The sequence below is a fragment of the Patagioenas fasciata genome, chromosome 12 (genome assembly GCF_037038585.1).
Source record: "Patagioenas fasciata isolate bPatFas1 chromosome 12, bPatFas1.hap1, whole genome shotgun sequence".
Taxonomy (NCBI): Eukaryota; Metazoa; Chordata; class Aves; order Columbiformes; family Columbidae; genus Patagioenas; species Patagioenas fasciata.
In genome coordinates, this window is record NC_092531.1 from 1671745 (window position 1) to 1680404 (window position 8660).

The following is an 8660-nucleotide window of genomic DNA, read 5'->3' on the forward strand; positions in this document are numbered from 1 at the left end:
CAGTATTTGGATGTAATCCCAAATGCAGGAGTTCATGTATTTAACTGTAGCCCAGCTGTTCACATCAATGTGCCTAAAGAAAAAGCATCAAGGAGGCTGGGAGAGCAGGGACAGTATGGCCTCATGGGCACAAGGAAGAGAAAAGACGTATTCAGAAATCACTTATTTAGTCCTACAGTAATCAGGAAAATAAGAATTTGTAATGGTCACAGCACGTAATTTAGCTGCCGAATTACACTCCTGCACTAAGTCACTTTTTCCTTTTTGACTTGAAGAGTCAAGGAAAGAGACCCCTCATGTAGATGGTGGGTCTGTGTCCTCTTGTGTCCGCTTGTTGGAAACAGAAAAAGCAGCACCCAAGATGTTCCCAGTCCATGTCAAGGCACATCTGAATGCTTCAGCCCCAGGCAATCACAACAATATTCTTTAAGGCAGGGAAATATTAGATCAGACTTCAGATCAGACTATACTACTGGCAGACAGATTTCACCTGTCAAACTGGTCCTGATTCCCACCAGTGTAATTGAGGACATGGACATGCCAGGGATTAACAAGCTACTTTCATTCAACTGCTCAACAGCAATTGGCCAAATACATTTCTCTTACCCGTGGAGTAAAATCATTCAGATTAGCAGTTGCTGTGCTGCAGCTAACACATAGCAAATTCAGCAGATACCATGCTAACAGGTCCATAATTAATCCTGAGAGCAGCACCAAACTCAAAGGCCTGAAGAAACAATAGGAATAGGTCATGCAGTAATTAAATTTAATTAGGATTCCAATCAGAGTAGACCAAGGGAAATAAACAAGTAATAATTTTATGGTAAGTAATCGGGATAATTAAGCTTGCATTTGTTTGTATATTTAGAAAACCGCTAGAGCTGTGTGAGGTGAGGAAGTTATGTTCTTTTCACTGAACCACTTAATTTAAAAGAAGCCATACCCTGAAAGATTGTTTTACCAGACAGATGGAGAAATTGCTGCTGGACCCAGGTGGCTCTTTGACACGACTGTTTTCCTGATGAGGGCAGATGGCAAGCTCTGTGCTGGGGAGTTCCAGCTTCCTTCCCTGTGGGGTCCGCCTGAAAAGTTGCTTTTATTTCCTTGTTTTGGGTAGTGTTCTAGTTCCTGTTTTGCCTTTGGTTTCTCTAGGCTGTGTGCCGGTGTTTTTTCCTGTTTCCCTTTGGACAGCAGCTCACAGACCTGTTCCGCCTGTGCTGGGGTGTTATGGGCTCCTGCCCAGGGTGCTCTGGTTTCTGCCCCTCAAATGCCTTTGCTGTGTCTCACAACTACTTTAAACACACAAGAGCTGCAGCTTTAGCACATCAGGATGCTGGGGGTTGTCTGCTTTTATTTTAAAGCAGCCTTACTCCTTGGTAGCTCCAAATCCCCATTGTATGGAAGTTTGCCTGCATTTCTGATTACATTATTAGCAAGAAAATGTGCTTCCACTTTGAGTTTTCACACACACACACACACACACATATATATACATGAATTATAGGTTCATATAGGGATGTAGGTGTATATGTCTTCCAGGAGGTGTATACCAGAACTGTTGTTGATCTCCTGAGGTTCTGTAGGAGCAGCACTAAATCACAATATGTGACTTGTCACTTCTGGCTTGCTAACAGCAGAATCATGATCTCATGGAAAAATCCAGAGGGTGGGAATGAGCAGATCAGCAGAGGCATGGGCAGTGAGAAGGAACCACGGCTCCAAACACCTTGGGGCACTTGGGCTTGCTGTCATTTAACCTTTCTGGATCAGCCTGGTGGCTTCTTCTTTGGATTGCCCTGAGAAAGGATGCAATATTCATGAAGTCCTGAGTAAACTTAAGTTGCTATGTGCTATTCAGCTGCTTTTACAGAAGTGCTATCAGGTGGAGAAGAAGCTCTATAAGGGGAAGTAACAGGTGCTATAAGAAGCTATAAGCTCTGTAATTATGTATTAAATTTATAAGAAGCTATACAGAAGCTCTATAAGGTGAAGTAACTGGTGAGGAGGTTACATTTGAAAGAATTTTTATTTAGTGTTTGTTGGAAGAAAAAAATACTGTTTTTCTACTCATAGCATTTTCAAGATAAATATATTGGTGGTAATAAAAGGGCTATGAGTAGCTCTTTTAATGTTACCCCACCACTGCAGGACATCCCTGCCCTGACACATTTGCCCAGATGCTTATTATTTTCTTTTTGTGGATTATGTTTAATTCCAATGAAATAGCTCAGTAAAAAATTAAACACTGAGTCAAGATTTCTGAATATGGCTCCTTTCCTGAGAGCAGTGGCTGGTAGGAGATTTCCTCAGGATTGGTGAGATTTATGTCTTGGGATAAAGACGACACACAACACTCTTCAGAGCTGTGAAGCTGCCTCGGTACAAACATCTGAAGAGCTGATTATCTGAAGTACTCAGAAAGTATTTCTTGGGCAGAATGTGCTGTTTCATACTTTCAAGATAATACCTACCATTCTATTCACTTCTTACAGGAATAAAATGTTCAGAGTTCTCTAGAAAAGAAAAAAAGACAGTGCTAGTTATTACGCAAAGGACAAGTGTAGTGGTGGCAGAGACTTCAGACAGGAATTTTGAGAAATAGCTTTGGACAACTGGGCATGGGAAGAAATGTGTAGAGACAGCCAAAAGCAGTGATTGATTTCCCAGTCTCCAACCACACCAACACTCATCAGATCACACCAGTCTTTTTTTTTCTTTTATTATTTATTTTTGTGTGGTTTACTCTGTGGTTTTCCACAGAGCTACTTTCAGCTGAATTTTATGACAGGCATCTTTTCTTTTTATTAGTTTTGAGAAAATGTTTTGAAAGTTCATGTTCTTACAAGGGTAAAGCAATAATAGTGCATAAAATGTCCATTATTAAATAACATCTCTAATTTTTTTCTTTCTTGATATTCAGAAACAACTCTAAGACACAAGACAAAATCAGTCTGGAGAATCCAAGAGTTAAACAAAAAATTATGGGGTTTGTGATGTTGATTTGACAGATTTGCATGAGTTTAGATTCAAATCAAATGAAGTCAATGCCTGGACTGTCACGGTCATCAGACCTTCTCTACTGTCCATGGAGTGTTTTCACCATGGCACAGTTCATTATGACCGGTGAGCATTTGTGTTCTCTTAGCACATTTAAATACATCCACAGGACCTAGTGGTCAGAAGGCTTCTTACAAATAAATGAAGTCAGAGAACAACAGAAACTTGCAGAGGCAAGACTGAGCAGACAGCACAGGGTATAAATGAAGTGGAAGGAAGGAAAAAAATGAAATCAGTTTTGATGCAGAAGGACTTCCCTGTCAAATCATTCTCTCTGGTAACACTGCAGGGTGCTACCAAATTCAGTGGAGTTGAATCAACGTGCGTAAAATTCGAACTTTTCCAAAGTGATAGAGCAATGCTGGAGCTATTTAGGGTTTTGCTGTTCTGAGATACTTTGTAGCATTTGTCCCACAAGCTGAACTGCCTCCTGCTTCATATTCATAAAATCATAGAATAATTTTGGTTGAAAAAGACCTTTCAGATCATTCAGTCCAACCATTAATCTAACACTGCTGAGTCCACCTCTATACTATGTCCTTAAGAACCTCACCTACACTTCTTTTAAACACCTCCAGGGATGGTGATTCCACCACTTCCCTGGGCAGCCTGTTCCAATGCTTCACAACCCTTTCTGTGAAGAAATTTTTCCTAATATCCAACCTCCCCTGGTGCAACTTGAGACCATTTCCTCTTGTCCTATATTCTGCAATGTCAGTCAGCTATTCCTTCACCAAGATTTTTTTTTTTTAACAGCCCCCCTCAAATTATGATGTCTTGTGGAGTTACTCTTCACTTCGGTGTTTCTCCCTGACAAACTGCTATTAAAGAGCAAGTTTTCATCTGCTCATAGATCAATTAAAGAGTATTGCCTTGCCCTGACCCCTGGGGTATACCACTAAGTGTAAAAAAGCCCTTCCTAATGAGTTATATATAGTTATATACTTAGTATGCCACTAAGTATATAGAAAAGCTTATTAATGGGTTTGTTACCTTGAATCCTTCCTGTAATAACCACCCATCTGTATTTTGCCAGTAGGCTCGACCTTGTGAAGACATCCTTTTCATACAGGGGGAACGTGGCTCTCAGTGCTGCTCTGGGACCATCTCGGTGAAGGGCTGTTGTGGTTACACCTGCACGGTGGTGGGGGATGTGATGCCGACTCTTCTCCAGGAACGTACACTGAAACCTCCCAATGGTTTGGTAAGATGTCTATGGAATCACACACACAGTATGTTTGGGGTTGGAAGGGACCTCAAAAGATCATCTAGTCCAATCCCCCCGCTGGAGCACGAATGCCTAGGTGAGGTCGCACAGGAACATGTCCAGGCAGGTTTTGAATGTCTCCAGGGAAGGAGACTCCACAACCGCCCTGGGCAGCCTGTTCCAGTGCTCTGTCACCCTCACTGAGAAGTTTCTTCTCAAATTTAAGTGGAACCTCTTGTGTTCCAGCTTGATCCCATTACCCCTTGTCCTATCATTGTTTGCCACCGAGAAGAGCCTGGCTCCATCCTCGTGGGACTCACCCTTTATATATTTATAAACATTAATAAGGTCACCCCTCAGTTTCCTCTTCTCCAAACTAAAGAGATCCAGCTCCCTCAGCCTTTCCTTATAAGGGAGATGCTCCACTCCCTTAATCATCTTTGTTGCCTTACACTGGACTCTCTCCAGCAGTTCCCTGTCCTTCTTGAACCGAGGGGCCCAGAACTGGACACAATATTCTAGACTGGGTCTCACCAGGGCGGAGTAGAGGGGAAGGAGGACCTCTCTCGATCTACTGACCACCCCCCTTGTAATACACCCGAGGATGCCATTGGCCTTCCTGGCCACAAGGGCACAGTGCCGGCTCATGGTCATCCTGCTGTGCACCAGGACCCCCAGGTCCCTTTCCCCTACACTGCTCTCTAATATGTAATTTCCCAACCTATACTGGAACCTGGGGTTGTTCCTGCCCAGATGCAGGACTCTACACTTTCCCTTGTTAAATTCCATCAGGTTATCCCCCGCCCAACTCTCCAGCCTGTGCAGGTCCCGCTGGATGGCAGCACAGCCTTCTGGCGTGTCAGCCACTCCTCCCAGCTTAGTGTAATCAGCAAACTTGCTGATAGTACACTCAATTTCCTCATCCAAATCGTTAATGAATATATTGAATAATATTGGCCCCAGTACTGACCCCTGAGGCACTCCACTAGCTACTGGCCTCCAACTGGACTCCGCACCATTGACCACCACTCTCTGGCTTCTCTCCTTAAGCCAGTTTGCAACCCGCCTCACTACTCTATTGTCTAGACCACACCTCCTCAACTTAGCTGTGAGGATGCTGTGGGAGACTGTGTCAAAGGCTTTACTGAAGTCAAGGTAGACCACATCCACCGCTCTGCCATCATCCATCCACCTTGTTACATTCTCATAAAAGGCTATGAGGTTGGTCAAGCATGACTTACCCTTGGTAAAGCCATGCTGACTGCCCCTAATGACCCTCTTATCCTTGATATGCCTTGAGATGGCACCAAGGATAAGCTGTTCCATTACTTTCCCAGGGACAGAGGTGAGGCTGACCGGTCTATAATTACTCAGGTCCTCCCTCCTGCCCTTTTTGAAGACTGGAGTGACATTTGCTTTCCTCCAATCCTCGGGCACCTCTCCCGTTTCCCAAGACTGGGCAAAGATGATGAAGAGCGGTCTAGCAATGACTTCAGCCAGCTCCCTCAGCACCCGTGGATGCATCCCATACGGACCCATGGATTTGTGGATGTCCAGATTGCCTAACTGCTCCCTAACCCAGTCCTCATTGACTAAAGCAAACTCCTCCATTAACCTGGCTTCATCCGGGGTCTCAGGGGTACAGGGCTCCCCAGGACAGCCTCCACCAGACTAGACAGAGACAAAGAAGGCATTCAGCAATTCTGCCTTCTCTGTGTCTTCTGTCACCTGGGCAGCCACCCCATTCATCAGTGGGCCTACATTGCCTCTGGTATTAGTTTTATCTGCCATGTATTTGAAAATGTTCTTTTTGCTGTCCTTGACCCCTCTCGCCAGCTGTAATTCTAAGGAGGCCTTGGCTACCCTAGCTGCCTTCCTACATCCTCTAACAGCAGCCTTATATTCCTCCCAAGTGGCCAGTCCCTGCTTCCATGACCTGTAAACTCTCCCCTTCTGCTTGAGCATACCCAACAGATCCCTATTCAACCACACAGGCCTCCTGGCTCCCTTCCTTGACTTCCTTCGTGTGGGGATGCTCTGATCTTGAGCGTGGAAGAAGCAATCTCTGAATGCAATTCAGCTCTCTTGGGCCCCTTTTCCTTCAAACAGCCTTGCCCATGGGATTTCCCCCAGCAATTGCTTGGAAAGGCCGAAGTTAGCCCTGCTAAAGTCCAGGGTTGCAATTCTACTTTCTATTTTCTTCCCGCCACACAAGATGCTGAACTCCACCATCTCGTGGTCACTGCAACCCAGGCAGCCCTCGACCTTTACTGCTTCGACCAGACCCTCTTTGTTAGTGAGGATGAGATCCAGCAGTGCACCTCTCCTAGTTGGCTCCTCCACCATCTGCATGAGGAAGTTATCATCAATGCACTGGAGGAACCTCCTGGACTGTGGCTGGCTGGCTGAATGGTCCTTCCAGCAAACATCAGGGAAGTTAAAATCACCCACAACAACCAGGGCCTGTGACTGTGAGGCCACTCTCAGCTGCGCATAGAAGGCCTCATCAACTTCCTCAGCCTGATCTGGTGGCCTGTAATAGACACCTACAACAGTATCACCCCTGCCAGCCTGTCCCTTGATCCTGACCCATACACTCTCAACTCGTTCCTCATCCGCTCCTGGGCAGAATTTAGTACATTGCAGTTGCTCTCTCACATAGAGAGCAGCTCCACCACCACGCCTGGCTGGCCTGTCTTTCCTGAAAAGGGCGTAGCCATCCATGACCACATTCCAGTCATGTGAACTGTCCCACCACGTTTCTGTAATTGCCACCAGATCATAATCTCCCGACCGAACATAGGATTCTAACTCCTCCTGCTTATTCCCCATGCTGCGCGCATTGGTGTACAGGCATTTCAGGGAGCGAGCAGAGCACACCAATTTCTCCCTAGGGGCACAGGAGCCCATCCGGTCCTCATCTGTTTTAGAATGCTGCCCCACTGGGGCAAGCCCAGCTACAACCCCATCTGCCTTCAAGCCTAGTTTAAAGCTCTCCAAATGAGCCCAGCTAATTCCTGCCCCAGCATCCTTTTGCCCCTGTGAGATAAGCCTTTCCTGCATAACACTGTCCAGACTGGAGTCTTATAAAAACAACCATTATCAAAAAATCCAAAGCCCTGCCTGTAGCACCAGTCTTGGAGCCAACCATTTAGAGACTGAGTTTTCCTATTCCATCCCACATCGCCACATGAAGATGGAAGGAGCGAAGAGAAGATCACTTGGGCCCCTGAGTCTTTCACCATCCTTCCCAAGACCTTGAAATCGTTCTTCATTCCCCTCAGACTACGGGAAGCAGCTTCCTCCCCATCTGTCTGGAAGACCAGCAGCGGGTAGCAGTCTGTCAGGTGCACCAGTCTGGGGAGCTCTCTAGCAATATCCTTGATCTGGGCTTGAGGTAGACTACAAACTTCCCTAAGATGAGGGTCAACTCTGCATATTGGGCCCTCTGTTCCTTTCAGAAGGGAATTTCCTATTACAATCACCTTTCTTTCTTATCAGAGGCAGTCTTAAGTTGTGAAGTCAACCGCCTCTTCCCATGTGATCTTGTAGGCAAGCTTGGAACCACCTCCTCACCTACCTCTTCTTCAAGATCCAGGGCCTCAAACCTATTATAGAGGGGCACCTGGGGAGGCAAATCAGGCAGGGAGGGGGGCTGCCCGTGATGCCGAACTGGAATAAGCTTCCAACCCTTGTCGTCTTTTAGGTCCCCTACCTCTGCCCGACAGCGACAAGGGTGGGGCTGTCTCAGGTCTTCTGCCTCTGTCCGAGAGGGCAGGAGGTCCATCTCCTTTTGGGGGGTACCTCCCTGGGGCCTTTCCGACTGGCACATCAGGGTGTTACTCCACCAGTCGATCTCCCTTTCGCACTCCCTGATGGACCTCAGTATCTCAACCTCTTCCTTAAGCTTCACAACCATGTCGAGCAGATCTTGCACCTGCTCACACCTCACACAGGTGGAGTGCTGGCCTCCCTCCCCTGGCAGAAGTAGGCCCTGGCACTCCCCGCAGCTGGAGACCTGAACATCAACAGTTCGGGACAGAACCTCAGCCTGTGTTGCCGCAGCCTTTTTGAGACAAGCTCTCCTTCTGCAGGCGACCATGGTCATCAGCAGTCTGGGACGCTGGCAATAAGTTAGAGGGACTGACAAGCAACAAGTGCTCTCTGCACCCTGCTGCACAAGGTACCACACCCACTGCCGCAGCACAGTGTGGGTGGGACTCACCCTCTGCACAAGCCGGTTCCTCCTCTCTGCACCTGGTGGGCTGCCCTCCCAAAGGCTTTTTCAAGGCAAGGGGAGGCAGCATGGTCGCCGTCACCGTGGGAACGCCCCCCGCCACGTCAGCCGCTCTCTCGCAATGGCTGCCGGGGCTTCGGGGTTCGGGACACGCCGGGA

The 8660-nt window shown here is 46.9% G+C and overlaps 1 long non-coding RNA gene across 1 annotated transcript; it reads right to left on the reverse strand.

Moving 5' to 3' along the window:
- Positions 1-1316: 1316 nt before the first annotated feature.
- LOC136100098 (uncharacterized) lies at positions 1317-8660 on the reverse strand. The gene is made up of 4 exons (XR_010651153.2): positions 8490-8660; positions 4051-4270; positions 2472-2513; positions 1317-1796 (listed from the first exon to the last, which is right to left on the reverse strand). It is a non-coding gene; the product is annotated as an uncharacterized lncRNA (long non-coding RNA).